The sequence below is a fragment of the Hydra vulgaris genome, chromosome 01 (assembly GCF_038396675.1).
Source record: "Hydra vulgaris chromosome 01, alternate assembly HydraT2T_AEP".
NCBI classification, from domain to species: Eukaryota; Metazoa; Cnidaria; class Hydrozoa; order Anthoathecata; family Hydridae; genus Hydra; species Hydra vulgaris.
This window is the reverse complement of record NC_088920.1, coordinates 23,552,501-23,574,372: the sequence shown is the minus strand read 5'-3', so window position 1 is coordinate 23,574,372 and position 21,872 is coordinate 23,552,501. Positions and strand designations below refer to the sequence as shown.

Here is a 21,872-nt window from a genome sequence, read left to right as displayed (position 1 = left end):
TTCTGTTTTTTTTTTAATGTCTCTTGGTCCAGTTCTGTTTTTTTTAATGTCTCTTGGTCCAGTTCTGTTTTTTTTTTAATGTCTTTTGGTCCAGGTATGTTTTTTTTTTAATGTATCTTTGTAAAGGTCTGTTTTTTTTTTAATGTCTCCTTGGTCCAGTTCTGTTTTTTTTTTAATGTCTCTTGGACCAGTTTTGTTGTTTTTAATGTCTCTTGGTTTAGTTCTGTTTTTTTTTTAATGTCTTTTGGTCCAGTTCTGTTTTGTTTTTAATGTCTCTTGGTCCAGTTCTGTTTTTTTTTAATTTCTTATTGTCAAGTTATGTTTTTTTTTTAATGTCTTTTGGTCCAGTTCTGTTTTTTTTTTTAAATGTCTCTTGGTCCAGTTCTGTTTTTTTTTTAATGTCTTTTGGTCCAGTTCTGTTGTTTTTAATGTCTCTTGGTCCAGTTCTGTTTTTTTTTTAATGTCTTTTGGTCCAGTTCTGTTTTTTTTTTTAATGTCTTAAGGTCCAGTTCTGTTTTTTTTTTAATGTCTTTTGGTCCAGTTCTGTTGTTTTTAATGTCTCTTGGTCCAGTTCTGTTTTTTTTTTAATGTCTTTTGGTCCAGTTCTGTTTTTTTTTTTAATGTCTTAAGGTCCAGTTCTGTTTTTTTTTTAATGTCTCTTGGTCCATTTCTGTTTTTTTTTCAATGTCTCTTGGTCCAGTTCTGTTTTTTTTTAATTTCTCTTGGTCCAGTTCTGTTTTTTTTAATGTCTCCTTGGTCCAGTTCTGTTTTTTTTTTAATGTCTCCTTGGTCCAGTTCTTTTTTTTTTTAAATTTTTTTTTGTCAATTTTTTTTTTTTTTTTTATTGTCTTGGTCCTTTTTTTTTTTTTTTTTATTTTCTCTTGTTCCAGTTCTGTTTTTTTTTTAATGTCTTTTGGTCCAGTTCTGTTTTTTTTTTAATGTCTCTTTGTCCAGTTCTGTTTTTTTTTAAATGTCTCTTGGTCCAGTTCTGTTTTTTTTAATGTCTCTTGGTCAAGTTCTGTTTTTTTTTATGTGTCCTTGGTCCAGTTCTGTTTTTTTTTTAATGTCTCTTGGTCCAGTTCTGTTGTTTTTAATGTCTCTTGGTCCAGTTCTGTTTTTTTTTTAATGTCTTTTTGTCCAGTTCTGTTTTTTTTTAATGTCTCTTAGTCCGGTTCTGTTTTTTTTTTTATGTCTCCTTGGTCCAGTTCTGTTTTTTTTTACTGTCTTTTGGTCCACTTCTTTTTTTTTTTTTTTCTGTTGGTCCCGTTCTTTTTTTTTTTAATGTCTCTTGGTCCAGTTCTGTTTTTTTTTTAATGTCTCCTTGGTCCAGTTCTGTTTTTTTTTAATGTCTCTTGGTCCAGTTCTGTTTTTTTTTTAATGTATCCTTGGTCAAGTTAGGTTTTTTTTTTATTTTCTCTTGGTCCTTTTTTTTTTTTTTTTTTATCTCTTGGTCCAGTTCTGTTTTTTTTTTAATGTCTCTTGGTCCAGTTCTGTTTTTTTTTTAATGTCTTTTGGTCCAGTTCTGTTTTTTTTTTAATGTCTCTTTGTCCAGTTCTGTTTTTTTTTAAATGTCTCTTGGTCCAGTTCTGTTTTTTTTAATGTCTCTTGGTCAAGTTCTGTTTTTTTTAATGTCTCTTTGGTCCAGTTCTGTTTTTTTTTTTAATGTCTCTTGGTCCAGTTCTGTTTTTTATTTAATGTCTCTTGGTCCAGTTCTGTTTTTTTTAATGTCTTTTAGTCCAGTTCTGTTTTTTTTTTAATGTCTGTACGTCCAGTTCTGTTTTTTTTTCAATGTCTCTTGGTCCAGTTCTGTTTTTTTTTTAGTTTTTCTTGGTCCAGTTCTGTTTTTTTTAATGTCTCCTTGGTTTATTTCTGTTGTTTTTTTTAATGTCTCTTGGTCCAGTTCTGTTGTTTTTAATGTCTCTTGGTCCAGTTCTGTTTTTTTTTAATGTCTTTTTGTCCAGTTCTGTTTTTTTTTAATGTCTCTTAGTCCAGTTCTGTTTTTTTTTTAATGTCTCCTTGGTCCAGTTCTGTTTTTTTTAATGTCTCTTGGTCCAGTTCTGTTGTTTTTAATGTCTCTTGGTCCAGGTCTGTTTTTTTTTAATGTCTCTTGGTCCAGTTCTGTTTTTTTTTTAATGTCTCCTTGGTCCAGTTCTGTTTTTTTTTATGTCTCTTGGTCCAGTTCTGTTTTTTTTTTAATGTCTCCTTGGTCCAGTTCTGTTTTTTTTTTAATGTCTCTTGGTCCAGTGTTGTTGTTTTTTTATGTCTCTTGGTTCAGTTCTGTTTTTTTTTTGATGTCTCTTGGTCCAGTTCTGTTTCATTTTTAATGTCTTTTGGTCCAGTTCTGTTTTTTTTTCTAATTTCTCCTTGGTCCAGTTCTGTTTTTTTTTAAATGTCTGTTGGTCCAGTTCTGTTTTTTTTAATGTCTCTTGGTCCAGTTCTGTTTTTTTTAATGTCTCCTTGGTCCAGTTCTGTTTTTTTTTTTAATGTCTCATTGGTCTAGTTCTGTTTTTTTTTTAATGTCTCTTGGTCCAGTTCTGTTTTTTTTAATGTCTCTTGGTCCAGTTCTGTTTTTTTTTTAATGTCTTTTGGTCCAGTTCTGTTTTTTTTTTAATGTCTCTTGGTCCAGTTCTGTTTTTTTTTTAATGTCTCCTTGGTCCAGTTCTGTTTTTTTTTAATGTCTCTTGGTCCAGTTCTGTTTTTTTTTTAATGTCTCCTTGGTCCAGTTCTGTTTTTTTTTTAATGTCTCTTGGTCCAGTTCTATTTTTTTTTTTAATCTCTTGGTCCAGTTCTGTTTTTTTTTTAATGTCTCTTGGTCCAGTTCTGTTTTTTTTTTAATGTCTTTTGGTCCAGTTCTGTTTTTTTTTTAATGTCTCTTTGTCCAGTTCTGTTTTTTTTTAAATGTCTCTTGGTCCAGTTCTGTTTTTTTTAATGTCTCTTGGTCAAGTTCTGTTTTTTTTAATGTCTCCTTGGTCCAGTTCTGTTTTTTTTTTTAATGTCTCTTGGTCCAGTTCTGTTTTTTATTTAATGTCTCTTGGTCCAGTGTTGTTGTTTTTTTATGTCTCTTGGTTCAGTTCTGTTTTTTTTTTGATGTCTCTTGGTCCAGTTCTGTTTCATTTTTAATGTCTTTTGGTCCAGTTCTGTTTTTTTTAATGTCTCCTTGGTTTATTTCTGTTGTTTTTTTTAATGTCTCTTGGTCCAGTTCTGTTTTTTTTTTAATGTCTCCTTGGTCCAGTTCTGTTTTTTTTTAATGTCTCTTGGTCCAGTTTTGTTTTTTTTTTAATGTCTCCTTGGTCCTGTTCTGTTTTTTTTTTAATGTCTCTTGGTCCAGTGTTGTTGTTTTTTTATGTCTCTTGGTTCAGTTCTGTTTTTTTTTTGATGTCTCTTGGTCCAGTTCTGTTTCATTTTTAATGTCTTTTGGTCCAGTTCTGTTTTTTTTTCTAATTTCTCCTTGGTCCAGTTCTGTTTTTTTTTAAATGTCTGTTGGTCCAGTTCTGTTTTTTTTAATGTCTCTTGGTCCAGTTCTGTTTTTTTTAATGTCTCCTTGGTCCAGTTCTGTTTTTTTTTTTAATGTCTCATTGGTCTAGTTCTGTTTTTTTTTTAATGTCTCTTGGTCCAGTTCTGTTTTTTTTAATGTCTCTTGGTCCAGTTCTGTTTTTTTTTTAATGTCTTTTGGTCCAGTTCTGTTTTTTTTTTAATGTCTCTTGGTCCAGTTCTGTTTTTTTTATAATGTCTCCTTGGTCCAGTTCTGTTTTTTTTTTAATGTCTCTTGGACCAGTTTTGTTGTTTTTAATGTCTCTTGGTTTAGTTCTGTTTTTTTTTTAATGTCTTTTGGTCCAGTTCTGTTTTGTTTTTAATGTCTCTTGGTCCAGTTCTGTTTTTTTTTAATGTCTTCTGGTCCAGTTCTGTTTTTTTTTTAATGTCTTTTGGTCCAGTTCTGTTTTTTTTTTAAATGTCTCTTGGTCCAGTTCTGTTTTTTTTTTAATGTCTTTTGGTCCAGTTGTGTTGTTTTTAATGTCTATTGGTCCAGTTCTGTTTTTTTTTTAATGTCTTTTGGTCCAGTTCTGTTTTTTTTTTAATGTCTTAAGGTCCAGTTCTGTTTTTTTTTTAATGTCTTTTGGTCCAGTTCTGTTGTTTTTAATGTCTCTTGGTCCAGTTCTGTTTTTTTTTTAATGTCTTTTGGTCAAGTTCTGTTTTTTTTTTTAATTTCTTAAGGTACTGTTGTGTTTTTTTTTTTTTGTGTCTTGGTCCATTTCTGTTTTTTTTTCAATGTCTCTTGGTCCAGTTCTGTTTTTTTTTAATTTCTATTTGTTCATTTATTTTTTTTTTAATGTCTCCTTGGTCCAGTTCTGTTTTTTTTTTAATGTCTCCTTGGTCCAGTTCTGTTTTTTTTTAAATGTCTATTGGTCCAGTTGTTTTTTTTTTTTTTTTCTTTTTGTCCTTTTCTTTTTTTTTTTTAATTTCTATTGGTCCATTTATTTTTTTTTTTTAATTTCTTTTGGTCCAGTTCTGTTTTTTTTTTAATGTCTCTTCGTCCAGTTCTGTTTTTTTTTTAAATGTCTCTTGGTCCAGTTTTGTTTTTTTTAATGTCTCTTGCTCAAGTTCTGTTTTTTTTGATGTGTCCTTGGTCCAGTTCTGTTTTTTTTTTAATGTCTCTTGGTCCAGTTCTGTTGTTTTTAATATCTCTTGGTCCAGTTCTGTTTTTTTTTTAATGTCTTTTGGTCCAGTTCTGTTTTTTTTTTAATGTCTCTTAGTCCAGTTCTGTTTTTTTTTTAATGTTTCCTTGGTCCAGTTCTGTTTTTTTTTTTAATGTCTCTTGGTCCAGCTCTGTTTTTTTTAATGTATATTGGTCAAGTTGTGTTTTTTTTTTATTTATCTTGGTCGAGTGCTGTTTTTTTTTTTAATGTCTCCTTGGTCCAGTTCTGTTTTTTTTAATGTCTCTTGGTCCAGTTCTGTTTTTTTTTTAATGTCTCCTTGGTCCAGTTCTGTTTTTTTTTAATGTCTCTTGGTCCAGTGTTGTTTTTTTCTTATGTCTCTTGGTTCAGTTCTGTTTTTTTTTTGATGTCTCTTGGTCCAGTTCTGTTTCATTTTTAATTTCTTTTGGTCCAGTTCTGTTTTTTTTTTAATGTCTCCTTGGTCCAGTTCTGTTTTTTTTTAAATGTCTCTTGGTCCAGTTCTGTTTTTTTTAATGTCTCTTGGTCCAGTTCTGTTTTTTTTTAATGTCTCCTTGGTCCAGTTCTGTTTTTTTTTTTAATGTCTCCTTGGTCCAGTTCTGTTTTTTTTTTAATATCTCTTGGTCCAGTTCTGTTTTTTTTAATGTCTCTTGGTCCAGTTCTGTTTTTTTTTAATGTCTTTTGCTCCAGTTCTGTTTTTTTTTTAATGTCTCTTGGTCCAGTTCTGTTTTTTTTATAATGTCTCTTGGTCTATTTCTGTTTTTTTTTAAATGTCTCTTGGTCCAGTTCTGTTTTTTTTTAATGTCTTTTGGTCCAATTCTGTTGTTTTTAATGTCTCTTGGTCCAGTTCTGTTTTTTTTTTAATGTCTTTTGGTCCAGTTCTGTTTTTTTTTTAATGTCTTTTGGTCCAGTACTGTTTTTTTTTTAATGTCTCTTGGTCCAGTTCTGTTTTTTTTTTAATGTCTCTTGGTCCAGTTCTGTTGTTTTTAATGTCTCTTGGTCCAGTTCTGTTTTTTTTATAATGTCTTTTGGTCCAGTTCTGTTTTTTTTTTAATGTTTCCTTGGTCCAGTTCTGTTTTTTTTAATGTCTCTTGGTCCAGTTCTGTTTTTTTTTTAATGTCTTTTGGTCCAGTTCTGTTTTTTTTAAATGTCTCTTGGTCCAGTTTTTTTTTTTTTTAATGTCTCCTTGGTCCAGTTCTGTTTTTTTTTTAATGTCTCTTGGTCCAGTTCTGTTTTTTTTTTAATGTCTCCTTGGTCGAGTTCTGTTTTTTTTAATGTCTCTTGGTCCAGTTCTGTTTTTTTTTTAATGTCTCCTTGGTCCAGTTCTGTTTTTTTTTTAATGTCTCTTGGTCCAGTGTTGTTTTTTTTTTAATGTCTCCTTGGTCCAGTTGTGTTTTTTTTAATGTCTCTTGGTCCAGTTCTTTTTTTTTTTTAATGTCTCCTTGGTCCAGTTCTGTTTTTTTTTTAATGTCTTTTGGTCCAGTTCTGTTTTTTTTTAATGTCTCTTAGTCCAGTTCTGTTTTTTTTTTAATGTCTCCTTGGTCCAGTTCTGTTTTTTTTAATGTCTCTTGGTCCAGTTCTGTTGTTTTTAATGTCTCTTGGTCCAGTTCTGTTTTTTTTTAATGTCTCTTGGTCCAGTTCTGTTTTTTTTTTAATGTCTCCTTGGTCCAGTTCTGTTTTTTTTAATGTCTCTTGGTCCAGTTCTTTTTTTTTTTTAATGTCTCCTTGGTCCAGTTCTGTTTTTTTTTTAATTTCTGTACGTCCAGTTCTGTTTTTTTTTCAATGTCTCTTGGTCCAGTTCTGTTTTTTTTAATGTCTCTTGGTCAAGTTCTGTTTTTTTTAATGTCCCCTTGGTCCAGTTTTGTTTGTTTTTTTAATGTCTCTTGGTCCAGTTCTGTTTTTTTTTTAATGTTTCTTGGTCCAGTTCTGTTGTTTTTAATGTCTCTTGGTCCAGTTCTGTTTTTTTTTTAATTTTTCATGGTCCAGTTCTGTTTTTTTTAATATCTCCTTGGTCCAGTTCTGTTTTTTTTTTTAATGTCTCCTTGGTCCAGTTCTGTTTTTTTTTTTTAATGTCTCTTGGTCCAGTTCTATTTTTTTTTTAATCTCTTGGTCCAGTTCTGTTTTTTTTTTAATGTCTCTTGGTCTAGTTCTGTTTTTTTTTTAATGTCTTTTGGTCCAGTTCTGTTTTTTTTTAATGTCTCTTAGTCCAGTTCTGTTTTTTTTTTAATGTCTCCTTGGTCCAGTTCTGTTTTTTTTAATGTCTCTTGGTCCAGTTCTGTTGTTTTTAATGTCTCTTGGTCCAGTTCTGTTTTTTTTTAATGTCTCTTGGTCCAGTTCTGTTTTTTTTTTAATGTCTCCTTGGTCCAGTTCTGTTTTTTTTAATGTCTCTTGGTCCAGTTCTTTTTTTTTTTTAATGTCTCCTTGGTCCAGTTCTGTTTTTTTTTTTAATATCTCTTGGTCCAGTGTTGTTGTTTTTTTATGTCTCTTGGTTCAGTTCTGTTTTTTTTTTGATGTATCTTGGTCCAGTTGTGTTTAATTTTTAATTTCTTTTGGTCCAGTTCTGTTTTTTTTTTAATTGATTTTGGTACAGTTGTTTTTTTTTTTTTAATGTCTCTTTGTCCAGTTCTGTTTTTTTTTCAATGTCTCTTGGTCCAGTTCTGTTTTTTTTTTAATTTCTCTTGGTCCAGTTCTGTTTTTTTTTTAATGTCTCCTTGGTCCAGTTCTGTTTTTTTTTTTATTGTCTCTTTGTCGATTTTTTTTTTTTTTTTAATGTATATTGGTCCAGTTCTTTTTTTTTTTTTTAATGTCTTTTGGTCCAGTTCTGTTTTTTTTTTAATGTCTGTACGTCCAGTTCTGTTTTTTTTTCAATGTCTCTTGGTCCAGTTCTGTTTTTTTTTAATTTTTCTTGGTCCAGTTCTGTTTTTTTTAATGTCTCCTTGGTCCAGTTCTGTTTTTTTTTTTAATGTCTCCTTGGTCCAGTTCTGTTTTTTTTTTAATATCTCTTGGTCCAGTTCTATTTTTTTTTTAATCTCTTGGTCCAGTTCTGTTTTTTTTTTAATGTCTCTTGGTCTAGTTCTGTTTTTTTTTTAATGTCTTTTGGTCCAGTTCTGTTTTTTTTTTAATGTCTCTTTGTCCAGTTCTGTTTTTTTTTAAATGTCTCTTGGTCCAGTTCTGTTTTTTTTAATGTCTCTTGGTCCAGTTCTGTTGTTTTTAATGTCTCTTGGTCCAGTTCTGTTTTTTTTTAATGTCTTTTGGTCCAGTTCTGTTTTTTTTAATGTCTCTTGGTCCAGTTCTATTTTTTTTTTTAATCTCTTCGTCCAGTTCTGTTTTTTTTCAATGTCTCTTGGTCCAGTTCTGTTTTTTTTTTAATGTCTCCTTGGTCCAGTTCTGTTTTTTTTAATGTCTCTTGGTCCAGTTCTGTTGTTTTTAATGTCTCTTGGTCCAGTTCTGTTTTTTTTTAATGTCTTTTGGTCCAGTTGTGTTTTTTTTAATGTCTCCTTGGTCCAGTTCTGTTTTTTTTAATGTCTCTTGGTCCAGTTCTGTTTTTTTTTTAATGTCTCCTTGGTCCAGTGCTGTTTTTTTTTTAATGTCTATTGGTCCAGTGTTGTTTTTTTTTATGTCTCTTGGTTCATTTCTGTTTTTTTTTTGTTGTCTCTTGGTCCAGTTCTGTTTCATTTTTAATGTCTTTTGGTCCAGTTCTGTTTTTTTTTTAATGTCTTTTGGTCCAGTTCTGTTTTTTTTTTTTAATGTCTCTTTGTCCAGTTCTGTTTTTTTTTAAATTTCTCTTTGTCCAGTTGTGTTTTTTTTTTAATTTATATTGGTCCAGTTATTTTTTTTTTATTTTATAATTTGTCCATTTCTTTTTTTTTTTTTATTGTCTTTTGGTCCAGTTCTGTTTTTTTTTTATTGTCTCTTGGTCCAGTTCTGTTTTTTTTTTTTAATGTCTTTTGGTCCAGTTCTGTTTTTTTTTTAATGTCTGTACGTCCAGTTCTGTTTTTTTTTCAATGTCTCTTGGTCCAGTTCTGTTTTTTTTTAATTTTTCTTGGTCCAGTTCTGTTTTTTTTAATGTCTCCTTGGTCCAGTTCTGTTTTTTTTTAAAAGTCTAATTGTCAAGATCTGTTTTTTTTAATGTCTCTTTGTACCGTTCTGTTTTTTTTAATGTCTCTTGGTCCAGTTCTGTTGTTTTTAATGTCTCTTGGTCCAGTTCTGTTTTTTTTTAATGTCTTTTGGTCCAGTTCTGTTTTTTTTAATGTCTCTTGGTCCAGTTCTATTTTTTTTTTTAATCTCTTCGTCCAGTTCTGTTTTTTTTCAATGTCTCTTGGTCCAGTTCTGTTTTTTTTTTAATGTCTCCTTGGTCCAGTTCTGTTTTTTTTAATGTCTCTTGGTCCAGTTCTGTTGTTTTTAATGTCTCTTGGTCCAGTTCTGTTTTTTTTTAATGTCTTTTGGTCCAGTTCTGTTTTTTTTAATGTCTCCTTGGTCCAGTTCTGTTTTTTTTAATGTCTCTTGGTCCAGTTCTGTTTTTTTTTTAATGTCTCCTTGGTCCAGTTCTGTTTTTTTTTAAATGTCTATTGGTCCAGTGTTGTTTTTTTTTATGTCTCTTGGTTCAGTTCTGTTTTTTTTTTGATGTCTCTTGGTCCAGTTCTGTTTCATTTTTAATGTCTTTTGGTCCAGTTCTGTTTTTTTTTTAATGTCTTTTGGTCCAGTTCTGTTTTTTTTTTTTAATTTATATTTGTCCATTTGTGTTTTTTTTTAAATGTATATTGTTCAATTTATTTTTTTTTTTTAATTTCTCTTGGTCCAGTTCTGTTTTTTTTAATGTCTCCTTGGTCCAGTTCTGTTTTTTTTTTTTATGTCTCCTTGGTCCAGTTCTGTTTTTTTTTAAATGTCTTTTGGTCCATTTATTTTTTTTTTTTTAATCTCTTGGTCCAGTTCTGTTTTTTTTTTAATGTCTCTTGGTCCATTTTTTTTTTTTTTTTTAATCTCTTCGTCCAGTTCTGTTTTTTTTTAAATGTCTCTTGGTCCAGTTCTGTTTTTTTTTAATGTCTCTTAGTCCAGTTCTGTTTTTTTTTTTTAATTTAACCTTGGTCCAGTTCTGTTTTTTTTTTTATGTCTCTTGGTCCAGTTCTGTTGTTTTTAATGTCTCTTGGTCCACTTAGGTTTTTTTTTAATGTATAATAGTACGGTTCTTTTTTTTTTTTAATGTCTCCTTAGTCCAGTTCTTTTTTTTTAATGTCTCTTGGTCCAGTTCTGTTTTTTTTTTTAATGTCTCCTTGGTCCAGTTCTTTTTTTTTTTTAATGTCTCTTGGTCCATCGTGTTGTTTTTTTATGTCTCTTGGTTCAGTTCTGTTTTTTTTTTTATGTCTCTTGGTCCAGTTCTGTTTCATTTTTAATGTCTTTTGGTCCAGTTCTTTTTTTTTTTTAATGTCTCCTTGGTCCAGTTCTGTTTTTTTTTAAATGTCTCTTGGTCCAGTTCTGTTTTTTTTAATGTCTCTTGGTCCAGTTCAGTTTTTTTTTTATGTCTCTTGGTCCAGTTCTGTTTTTTTTTTAATGTCTCCTTGGTCCAGTTCTGTTTTTTTTTTTAATGTCTCTTGGTCCAGTTCTGTTTTTTATTTAATGTCTCTTGGTCCAGTTCTGTTTTTTTTAATGTCTTTTGGTCCAGTTCTGTTTTTTTTTTAATTTCTGTACGTCCAGTTCTGTTTTTTTTTCAATGTCTCTTGGTCCAGTTCTGTTTTTTTTAATGTCTCTTGGTCAAGTTCTGTTTTTTTTAATGTCTCCTTGGTCCAGTTTTGTTTGTTTTTTTAATGTCTCTTGGTCCAGTTCTGTTTTTTTTTTAATGTTTCTTGGTCCAGTTCTGTTGTTTTTAATGTCTCTTGGTCCAGTTCTGTTTTTTTTTTAATTTTTCATGGTCCAGTTCTGTTTTTTTTAATATCTCCTTGGTCCAGTTCTGTTTTTTTTTTTAATGTCTCCTTGGTCCAGTTCTGTTTTTTTTTTAATGTCTCTTGGTCCAGTTCTATTTTTTTTTTAATCTCTTGGTCCAGTTCTGTTTTTTTTTTAATGTCTCTTGGTCTAGTTCTGTTTTTTTTTTAATGTCTTTTGGTCCAGTTCTGTTTTTTTTTTAATGTCTCCTTGGTCCAGTTCTGTTTTTTTTAATGTCTCTTGGTCCAGTTCTGTTGTTTTTAATGTCTCTTGGTCCAGTTCTGTTTTTTTTTAATGTCTCTTGGTCCAGTTCTGTTTTTTTTTTAATGTCTCCTTGGTCCAGTTCTGTTTTTTTTAATGTCTCTTGGTCCAGTTCTTTTTTTTTTTTAATGTCTCCTTGGTCCAGTTCTGTTTTTTTTTTTAATATCTCTTGGTCCAGTGTTGTTGTTTTTTTATGTCTCTTGGTTCAGTTCTGTTTTTTTTTTGATGTCTCTTGGTCCAGTTCTGTTTCATTTTTAATGTCTTTTGGTCCAGTTCTGTTTTTTTTTTAATGTCTTTTGGTCCAGTTCTGTTTTTTTTTTTTAATGTCTCTTTGTCCAGTTCTGTTTTTTTTTCAATGTCTCTTGGTCCAGTTCTGTTTTTTTTTTAATTTCTCTTGGTCCAGTTCTGTTTTTTTTAATGTCTCCTTGGTCCAGTTCTTTTTTTTTTTTTTAATGTCTCTTGGTCCAGTTCTGTTTTTTATTTAATGTCTCTTGGTCCAGTTCTGTTTTTTTTAATGTCTTTTGGTCCAGTTCTGTTTTTTTTTTTAATGTCTGTACGTCCAGTTCTGTTTTTTTTTGAATTTCTCTTGGTACAGTTATGTTTTTTTTTTAATTTTTCTTGGTCCAGTTCTGTTTTTTTTAATGTCTCCTTGGTCCAGTTCTGTTTTTTTTTTTAATGTCTCCTTGGTCCAGTTCTGTTTTTTTTTTAATGTCTCTTGGTCCAGTTCTATTTTTTTTTTTAATCTCTTGGTCCAGTTTTGTTTTTTTTTTAATGTCTCTTGGTCCAGTTCTGTTTTTTTTTTTAATGTCTTTTGGTCCAGTTCTGTTTTTTTTTTAATGTCTCTTTGTCCAGTTCTGTTTTTTTTTAAATGTCTCTTGGTCCAGTTCTGTTTTTTTTAATGTCTCTTGGTCAAGTTCTGTTTTTTTTAATGTCTCCTTGGTCCAGTTCTGTTTTTTTTTTTAATGTCTCTTGGTCCAGTTCTGTTTTTTATTTAATGTCTCTTGGTCCAGTTCTGTTTTTTTTAATGTCTTTTGGTCCAGTTCTGTTTTTTTTTTAATGTCTGTACGTCCAGTTCTGTTTTTTTTTCAATGTCTCTTGGTCCAGTTCTGTTTTTTTTTTAATTTTTCTTGGTCCAGTTCTGTTTTTTTTAATGTCTCCTTGGTCCAGTTCTGTTGTTTTTTTTAATGTCTCCTTGGTCCAGTTCTGTTTTTTTTTTAATGTCTCTTGGTCCAGTTCTATTTTTTTTTTTAATCTCTTGGTCCAGTTCTGTTTTTTTTTTAATGTCTCTTGGTCCAGTTCTGTTTTTTTTTTAATGTCTTTTGGTCCAGTTCTGTTTTTTTTTTAATGTCTCTTTGTCCAGTTCTGTTTTTTTTTAAATGTCTCTTGGTCCAGTTCTGTTTTTTTTAATGTCTCTTGGTCAAGTTCTGTTTTTTTTTATGTGTCCTTGGTCCAGTTCTGTTTTTTTTTTAATGTCTCTTGGTCCAGTTCTGTTGTTTTTAATGTCTCTTGGTCCAGTTCTGTTTTTTTTTTAATGTCTTTTTGTCCAGTTCTGTTTTTTTTTAATGTCTCTTAGTCCGGTTCTGTTTTTTTTTTAATGTCTCCTTGGTCCAGTTCTGTTTTTTTTAATGTCTTTTGGTCAAGTTCTGTTTTTTTTAATGTCTCTTGGTCAAGTTCTGTTTTTTTTAATGTCTCCTTGGTCCAGTTCTGTTTTTTTTTTTAATGTCTCTTGGTCCAGTTCTGTTTTTTATTTAATGTCTCTTGGTCCAGTGTTGTTGTTTTTTTATGTCTCTTGGTTCAGTTCTGTTTTTTTTTTGATGTCTCTTGGTCCAGTTCTGTTTCATTTTTAATGTCTTTTGGTCCAGTTCTGTTTTTTTTAATGTCTCCTTGGTTTATTTCTGTTGTTTTTTTTAATGTCTCTTGGTCCAGTTCTGTTTTTTTTTTAATGTCTCCTTGGTCCTGTTCTGTTTTTTTTTAATGTCTCTTGTTCCATTTTTGTTTTTTTTTTAATGTCTCCTTGGTCCTGTTCTGTTTTTTTTTTAATGTCTCTTGGTCCAGTGTTGTTGTTTTTTTATGTCTCTTGGTTCAGTTCTTTTTTTTTTTTGATGTCTCTTGGTCCAGTTCTGTTTCATTTTTAATGTCTTTTGGTCCAGTTCTGTTTTTTTTTCTAATTTCTCCTTGGTCCAGTTCTGTTTTTTTTTAAATGTCTGTTGGTCCAGTTCTGTTTTTTTTAATGTCTCTTGGTCCAGTTCTGTTTTTTTTAATGTCTCCTTGGTCCAGTTCTGTTTTTTTTTTTAATGTCTCATTGGTCTAGTTCTGTTTTTTTTTTAATGTCTCTTGGTCCAGTTCTGTTTTTTTTAATTTCTCTTGGTCCAGTTCTGTTTTTTTTTTAATGTCTTTTGGTCCAGTTCTGTTTTTTTTTTAATGTCTCTTGGTCCAGTTCTGTTTTTTTTATAATGTCTCCTTGGTCCAGTTCTGTTTTTTTTTTAATGTCTCTTGGACCAGTTTTGTTGTTTTTAATGTCTCTTGGTTTAGTTCTGTTTTTTTTTTAATGTCTTTTGGTCCAGTTCTGTTTTGTTTTTAATGTCTCTTGGTCCAGTTCTGTTTTTTTTTAATGTCTTCTGGTCCAGTTCTGTTTTTTTTTTAATGTCTTTTGGTCCAGTTCTGTTTTTTTTTTAAATGTCTCTTGGTCCAGTTCTGTTTTTTTTTTAATGTCTTTTGGTCCAGTTCTGTTGTTTTTAATGTCTCTTGGTCCAGTTCTGTTTTTTTTTTAATGTCTTTTGGTCCAGTTCTGTTTTTTTTTTTAATTTGTTAATGTCCAGTTATGTTTTTTTTTTTAATGTCTTTTGGTCCAGTTCTGTTGTTTTTAATTTCTCTTGGTCCAGTTCTGTTTTTTTTTTAATGTCTTTTGGTCCATTTCTGTTTTTTTTTTTAATGTCTTAAGGTCCAGTTCTGTTTTTTTTTAATGTCTCTTGGTCCATTTCTGTTTTTTTTTCAATGTCTCTTGGTCCAGTTCTGTTTTTTTTTAATTTCTCTTGGTCCAGTTCTGTTTTTTTTAATGTCTCCTTGGTCCAGTTCTGTTTTTTTTTTAATGTCTCCTTGGTCCAGTTCTGTTTTTTTTTAAATGTCTCTTGGTCCAGTTCTATTTTTTTTTTTAATCTCTTGGTCCAGTTCTGTTTTTTTTTTAATGTCTCTTGGTCCAGTTCTGTTTTTTTTTTAATGTCTTTTGGTCCAGTTCTGTTTTTTTTTTAATGTCTCTTCGTCAAGTTCTGTTTTTTTTTTAAATGTCTATTGTTCCAGTTTTGTTTTTTTTTTTGTCTCTTGCTCATTTTCTTTTTTTTTTGTTGTGTCCTTGGTCCTGTTCTGTTTTTTTTTTAATGTCTCTTGGTCCAGTTCTGTTGTTTTTAATATCTCTTGGTCCAGTTCTGTTTTTTTTTTAATGTCTTTTGGTCCAGTTCTGTTTTTTTTTAATGTCTCTTAGTCCAGTTCTGTTTTTTTTTTAATGTTTCCTTGGTCCAGTTCTGTTTTTTTTTTTAATGTCTCTTGGTCCAGCTCTGTTGTTTTTAATGTCTCTTGGTCAAGTTCTGTTTTTTTTTAATGTCTCTTGGTCCAGTTCTGTTTTTTTTTTTAATGTCTCCTTGGTCCAGTTCTGTTTTTTTTAATGTCTCTTGGTCCAGTTCTGTTTTTTTTTTAATGTCTCCTTGGTCCAGTTCTGTTTTTTTTTAATGTCTCTTGGTCCAGTGTTGTTTTTTTCTTATGTCTCTTGGTTCAGTTCTGTTTTTTTTTTGATGTCTCTTGGTCCAGTTCTGTTTCATTTTTAATTTCTTTTGGTCCAGTTCTGTTTTTTTTTTGATGTCTCCTTGGTCCAGTTCTGTTTTTTTTTAAATGTCTCTTGGTCCAGTTCTGTTTTTTTTAATGTCTCTTGGTCCAGTTCTGTTTTTTTTTAATGTCTCCTTGGTCCAGTTGTGTTTTTTTTTTTAATGTGTGCTTGGTCTAGGTGTGTTTTTTTTTTAATGTGTGTTGGTCCAGTTGTGTTTTTTTTAATGTCTCTTGGTCCAGTTCTGTTTTTTTTTAATGTCTTTTGATCCAGTTCTGTTTTTTTTTTAATGTATATTTGTCAATTTAGGTTTTTTTTTTAATGTCTCTTGGTCTATTTCTGTTTTTTTTTAAATGTCTCTTGGTCCAGTTCTGTTTTTTTTTAATGTCTTTTGGTCCATGTCTGTTTTTTTTAATTTCTCTTTGTCAATTTATGTTTTTTTTTTAATGTGTTTTGGTACAGTTGTGTTTTTTTTTTTATGTCTTTTGGTCCATTTCTGTTTTTTTTTTAATGTCTCTTGGTCCAGTTCTGTTTTTTTTTTAATGTCTCTTGGTCCAGTTCTGTTGTTTTTAATGTCTCTTGGTCCAGTTCTGTTTTTTTTTAATTTATATTTGTCCAGTTCTGTTTTTTTTTTAATGTTTCCTTGGTCCAGTTCTGTTTTTTTTAATGTCTCTTGGTCCAGTTCTGTTTTTTTTTTAATGTCTTTTGGTCCAGTTCGGTTTTTTTTAAATTTAGATTGGGCCAGTTTTTTTTTTTTTTATTTTTACCTTGGTCCAGTTCTGTTTTTTTTTTAATGTCTCTTGGTCCAGTTCTGTTTTTTTTTTAATGTCTCCTTGGTCGAGTTCTGTTTTTTTTAATGTCTCTTGGTCCAGTTCTGTTTTTTTTTTAATGTCTCCTTGGTCCAGTTCTGTTTTTTTTTTAATGTCTCTTGGTCCAGTGTTGTTTTTTTTTTATGTCTCTTGGTTCAGTTCTGTTTTTTTTTTGATGTCTCTTGGTCCAGTTCTGTTTTATTTTTAATGTCTCCTTGGTCCAGTTCTGTTTTTTTTTAAATGTCTCTTGGTCCAGTTCTGTTTTTTTTAATGTCTCTTGGTCCAGTTCTGTTTTTTTTAATGTCTCCTTGGTCCAGTTCTGTTTATTTTTTTAATGTGTCCTTGGTCCAGTTTTTTTTTTTTTTTTAATGTCTCTTGGTCCAGTTCTGTTTTTTTTAATGTCTCCTTGGTTTATTTCTGTTGTTTTTTTTAATGTCTCTTGGTCCAGTTCTGTTTTTTTTTTAATGTCTCCTTGGTCCAGTTCTGTTTTTTTTTAATGTCTCTTGGTCCAGTTTTGTTTTTTTTTTAATGTCTCCTTGGTCCTGTTCTGTTTTTTTTTTAATGTCTCTTGGTCCAGTGTTGTTGTTTTTTTATGTCTCTTGGTTCAGTTCTGTTTTTTTTTTGATGTCTCTTGGTCCAGTTCTGTTTCATTTTTAATGTCTTTTGGTCCAGTTCTGTTTTTTTTTCTAATTTCTCCTTGGTCCAGTTCTGTTTTTTTTTAAATGTCTGTTGGTCCAGTTCTGTTTTTTTTAATGTCTCTTGGTCCAGTTCTGTTTTTTTTAATGTCTCCTTGGTCCAGTTCTGTTTTTTTTTTTAATGTCTCATTGGTCTAGTTCTGTTTTTTTTTTAATGTCTCTTGGTCCAGTTCTGTTTTTTTTAATGTCTCTTGGTCCAGTTCTGTTTTTTTTTTAATGTCTTTTGGTCCAGTTCTGTTTTTTTTTTAATGTCTCTTGGTCCAGTTCTGTTTTTTTTATAATGTCTCCTTGGTCCAGTTCTGTTTTTTTTTTAATGTCTCTTGGACCAGTTTTGTTGTTTTTAATGTCTCTTGGTTTAGTTCTGTTTTTTTTTTAATGTCTTTTGGTCCAGTTCTGTTTTGTTTTTAATGTCTCTTGGTCCAGTTCTGTTTTTTTTTAATGTCTTCTGGTCCAGTTCTGTTTTTTTTTTAATGTCTTTTGGTCCAGTTCTGTTTTTTTTTTAAATGTCTCTTGGTCCAGTTCTGTTTTTTTTTTAATGTCTTTTGGTCCAGTTCTGTTGTTTTTAATGTCTCTTGGTCCATTTATTTTTTTTTTTTAATGTCTTTTGGTCCAGTTCTGTTTTTTTTTTTAATGTCTTAAGGTCCAGTTCTGTTTTTTTTTTAATGTCTTTTGGTCCAGTTCTGTTGTTTTTAATGTCTCTTGGTCCAGTTCTGTTTTTTTTTTAATGTCTTTTGGTCCAGTTCTGTTTTTTTTTTTAATGTCTTAAGGTCCAGTTCTGTTTTTTTTTTAATGTCTCTTGGTCCATTTCTGTTTTTTTTTCAATGTCTCTTGGTCCAGTTCTGTTTTTTTTTAATTTCTCTTGGTCCAGTTCTGTTTTTTTTAATGTCTCCTTGGTCCAGTTCTGTTTTTTTTTTAATGTCTCCTTGGTCCAGTTCTGTTTTTTTTTAAATGTCTCTTGGTCCAGTTCTATTTTTTTTTTTAATCTCTTGGTCCAGTTCTGTTTTTTTTTTAATGTCTCTTGGTCCAGTTCTGTTTTTTTTTTAATGTCTTTTGGTCCAGTTCTGTTTTTTTTTTAATGTCTCTTCGTCCAGTTCTGTTTTTTTTTTAAATGTCTCTTGGTCCAGTTTTGTTTTTTTTAATGTCTCTTGCTCAAGTTCTGTTTTTTTTGATGTGTCCTTGGTCCGGTTCTGTTTTTTTTTTAATGTCTCTTGGTCCAGTTCTGTTGTTTTTAATATCTCTTGGTCCAGTTCTGTTTTTTTTTTAATGTCTTTTGGTCCAGTTCTGTTTTTTTTTAATGTCTCTTAGTCCAGTTCTGTTTTTTTTTTAATGTTTCCTTGGTCCAGTTCTGTTTTTTTTTTTAATGTCTCTTGGTCCAGCTCTGTTGTTTTTAATGTCTCTTGGTCAAGTTCTGTTTTTTTTTAATGTCTCTTGGTCCAGTTCTGTTTTTTTTTTTAATGTCTCCTTGGTCCAGTTCTGTTTTTTTTAATGTCTCTTGGTCCAGTTCTGTTTTTTTTTTAATGTCTCCTTGGTCCAGTTCTGTTTTTTTTTAATGTCTCTTGGTCCAGTGTTGTTTTTTTCTTATGTCTCTTGGTTCAGTTCTGTTTTTTTTTTGATGTCTCTTGGTCCAGTTCTGTTTCATTTTTAATTTCTTTTGGTCCAGTTCTGTTTTTTTTTTAATGTCTCCTTGGTCCAGTTCTGTTTTTTTTTAAATGTCTCTTGGTCCAGTTCTGTTTTTTTTAATGTCTCTTGGTCCAGTTCTGTTTTTTTTTAATGTCTCCTTGGTCCAGTTCTGTTTTTTTTTTTAATGTCTCCTTGGTCCAGTTCTGTTTTTTTTTTAATATCTCTTGGTGCAGTTCTGTTTTTTTTAATGTCTCTTGGTCCAGTTCTGTTTTTTTTTAATGTCTTTTGCTCCAGTTCTGTTTTTTTTTTTAATGTCTCTTGGTCCAGTTCTGTTTTTTTTATAATGTCTCTTGGTCTATTTCTGTTTTTTTTTAAATGTCTCTTGGTCCAGTTCTGTTTTTTTTTAATGTCTTTTGGTCCAGTTCTGTTGTTTTTAATGTCTCTTGGTCCAGTTCTGTTTTTTTTTTAATGTCTTTTGGTCCAGTTCTGTTTTTTTTTTAATGTCTTTTGGTCCAGTACTGTTTTTTTTTTAATGTCTCTTGGTCCAGTTCTGTTTTTTTTTTAATGTCTCTTGGTCCAGTTCTGTTGTTTTTAATGTCTCTTGGTCCAGTTGTGTTTTTTTTATAATGTCTTTTGGTCCAGTTCTGTTTTTTTTTTTATGTTTCCTTGGTCATGTTCTGTTTTTTTTATTTTCTCTTGGTCCAGTTCTGTTTTTTTTTTAATGTCTTTTGGTCCAGTTCTGTTTTTTTTAAATGTCTCTTGGTCCAGTTTTTTTTTTTTTTAATGTCTCCTTGGTCCAGTTCTGTTTTTTTTTTAATTTATCTTTGTCAAGTTGTGTTTTTTTTTTAATTTATCATTGGTCGAGTTCTTGTTTTTTTAATTTATATTTGTCCAGTTCTGTTTTTTTTTTAATGTCTCCTTGGTCCTGTTCTTTTTTTTTTTTTTTGTATCTTGTTGCTGTTTTGTTTTTTTTTTATGTGTGTTGGTTCAGTTCTGTTTTTTTTTTGATTTCTATTGGTCCATTTCTGTTTTATTTTTAATGTCTCCTTGGTCCAGTTCTGTTTTTTTTTAAATGTCTCTTGGTCCAGTTCTGTTTTTTTTAATGTCTCTTGGTCCAGTTCTGTTTTTTTTAATGTCTCCTTGGTCCAGTTCTGTTTATTTTTTTAATGTGTCCTTGGTCCAGTTTTTTTTTTTTTTTAATGTCTCTTGGTCCAGTTCTGTTTTTTTTAATGTCTCTTGGTTTATTTCTGTTTTTTTTTTAATGTCTTTTGGTCCAGTTCTGTTTTTTTTTAATGTCTCTTGGTCCAGTTCTGTTTTTTTTATAATGTCTCTTTGGTCCAGTTCTGTTTTTTTTTTAATGTCTCTTGGTCCAGTTCTGTTGTTTTTAATGTCTCTTGGTTTAGTTCTGTTTTTTTTTTAATGTCTTTTGGTCCAGTTCTGTTTTGTTTTTAATGTTCCTTGGTCCAGTTCTGTTTTTTTTTTAATGTCTTTTTGTCCAGTTCTGTTTTTATTTTAATGTCTCCTTGGTCCAGTTCTGTTTTTTTTTTAATGTCTCTTGGTCCAGTTCTGTTTTTTTTTTAATGTCTCTTGGTCCTGTTCAGTATTTTTTTTAATGTCTTTTGGTCCAGTTCTGTTTTTTTTTTAATGTGTCTACTTCCAGTTCTGTTTTTTTTTAAATGTCTCTTTGTCCAGTTTTGTTTTTTTTTTAATTTCTCTTGGTCCAGTTCTGTTTTTTTTAATGTCTCCTTGGTCCAGTTCTGTTTTTTTTTTTAATGTCTTCTTGGTCCAGTTCTGTTTTTTCTTAATGTCTCTTGGTCCAGTTCTGTTTTTTTTTAAATGTCTCCTTGGTCCAGTTCTGTTTTTTTTTTAATGTCTCTTGGTCCAGTTCTGTTTTTTTTTAATGTCTCTTGGTCCAGTTCTGTTTTTTTTTAATGTCTCTTGGTCCAGTTCTGTTTTTTTTTTAATGTCTCTTGGTCCAGTTCTGTTTTTTTTAATGTCTCTTGGTCCAGTTCTGTTGTTTATAATGTCTCTTGGTCCAGTTCTGTTATTTTTTTAATGTCTCTTGGTCCAGTTCTGTTTTTTTTTAAATGTCTCTTGGTCCAGTTTTTTTTTTTTTTAATGTCTCCTTGGTCCAGTTCTGTTTTATTTTTAATGTCTCTTGGTCCAGTTCTGTTTTTTTTTTAATGTCTCCTTGGTCCAGTTCTGTTTTTTTTTAATGTCTCTTGGTCAGTTTTTTTTTTTTTTTTAATGTATCTTGGTACAGTTCTGTTTTTTTTTTTTTTCTTTTGTTCCATTTCTGTTTTTTTTCTAATGTCTCTTGGTCAATTTTTTTTTTTTTTTTTAATGTCTCTTGGTCCATTTTTTTTTTTTTTTAATGTCTCCTTGGTCCAGTTCTGTTTTTTTTTTAATGTCTCTTGGTCCAGTTCTGTTTTTTTTTAATGTCTCCTTGGTCCAGTTCTGTTTTTTTTTAATGTCTCTTGGTCCAGTTCTGTTTTTTTTTTAATGTCTCCTTGGTCCAGTTCTGTTTTTTTTTTAATGTCTCTTGGTCCAGTTCTGTTTTTTTTTTAATGTCTCTTGGTCAGTTTTTTTTTTTTTCCAATGTCTCTTGATTTAGTTCTGTTTTTTTTCAGTGTCTCTTGGTCCAGTTCTGTTTTTTTTAATGTCTCTTGGTCCAGTTCTGTTTTTTTTAATGTCTCTTGGTCCAGTTCTGTTTTTTTTGATGTCTCCTTGGTCCAGTTTTGTTTTTTTTTTTAATGTCTGCTTGGTCCAGTTCTGTTTTTTTTTTAATTTCTCTTGGTCCAGTTCTGTTGTTTTTAATGTCTCTTGGTCCAGTTCTGTTTTTTTTTAGTGTCTCTTGGTCCAGTTCTGTTTTTTTTAATGTCTCTTGGTCAAGTTCTGTTTTTTTTGATGTCTCCTTGGTTCAGTTCTGTTTTTTTTTAATGTCTCCTTGGTTCAGTTCTGTTTTTTTTTAATGTCTCCTTGGTCCAGATCTGTTTTTTTTTTAATGTCTCCTTGGTCCAGTTCTGTTTTTTTTTTAATGTCTCTTGGTCCAGTTCTGTTTTTTTTTTAATTTGTCCTTGGTCCAGTTCTGTTTTTTTTTATGTCTCTTGGTCCAGTGTTGTTGTTTTTTTTAATGTCTCTCGGTCCAGTTCTGTTTTTTTTTTAATGTCTCTTGGTCCAGTTCTGTTTTATTTTTAATGTCTCCTTGGTCGAGTTCTGTTTTTTTTTATTGTCTCTTGGTCCAGTTCTGTTGTTTTTTTAATGTCGTTTGGTCCAGTTCTGTTTTTTTTTTTATTTATCCTTGGTCCAGCTCTGTTTTTTTTTTAATGTCTCTTGGTCCAGTTCTGTTTTTTTTTTAATGTCTCCTTGGTCCAGTTCTGTTTTTTTTTTAATGTCTCTTGGTCCAGTGTTGTTGTTTTTTTCAATGTCTATTGGTTCAGTTCTGTTTTTTTTTTTAATGTCTCTTGGTCCAGTTCTGTTTTTTTTTTTAATGTCTCCTTGGTCCAGTTCTGTTTTTTTGGTTCTGTGGGCTCTTTTTATTATTATACCTTTAACTCCAAGAACCAAATAATTTAAAGACTTTTTTCTCGCTATCCTAGCTTTCATGTTCGCTTTCTTTCAATCTATTGATTCTTAAATTATTTTGCCGAGATCTGTCTTCTTAGTTTATTATTTATTTTATCAATGCTACTTTTGTCTTTTACTTCAGAGTTTAATTTTTTAATTTGTTCTTTTACAATTTCAAATTTTAATGTTTCAATTTCTTCGTTTGTATTAATAATTTTTTTCGTTTCGTTAAATTCGTTTTCTAAGTAATTTATTTTTTTATTTGCAACTTCTAATTTATTTAGTATGTTATTAACTTTAAAAACATTGTTTGTAATGTCTAACTCAAGCGTATCAAGTCTTTCTGTTATAATTTTAACATTACCATCTGTAATAACAATAAAATGTTCTTCTTGTTCTTTTAACATTTCTTTTTAGTTTCATCAAGTATATTGTTCTTTTGTTTTTCCAGTAACATATTAACCATATTTTTAATATTCGTCATTTTAAAATCCATTTCCGATTAAGGAATAAAAAAGAT

The 21,872-nt window shown here is 30.2% G+C and overlaps 1 protein-coding gene across 1 annotated transcript in view; it reads left to right on the top strand.

The window, feature by feature from the left end:
* LOC136074265 (uncharacterized) overlaps positions 1-21,872 on the top strand; it is a 92,491-nt gene that overhangs the window by 66,133 nt on the left and 4,486 nt on the right. The gene's annotated exons all lie outside the window — the stretch shown is intronic.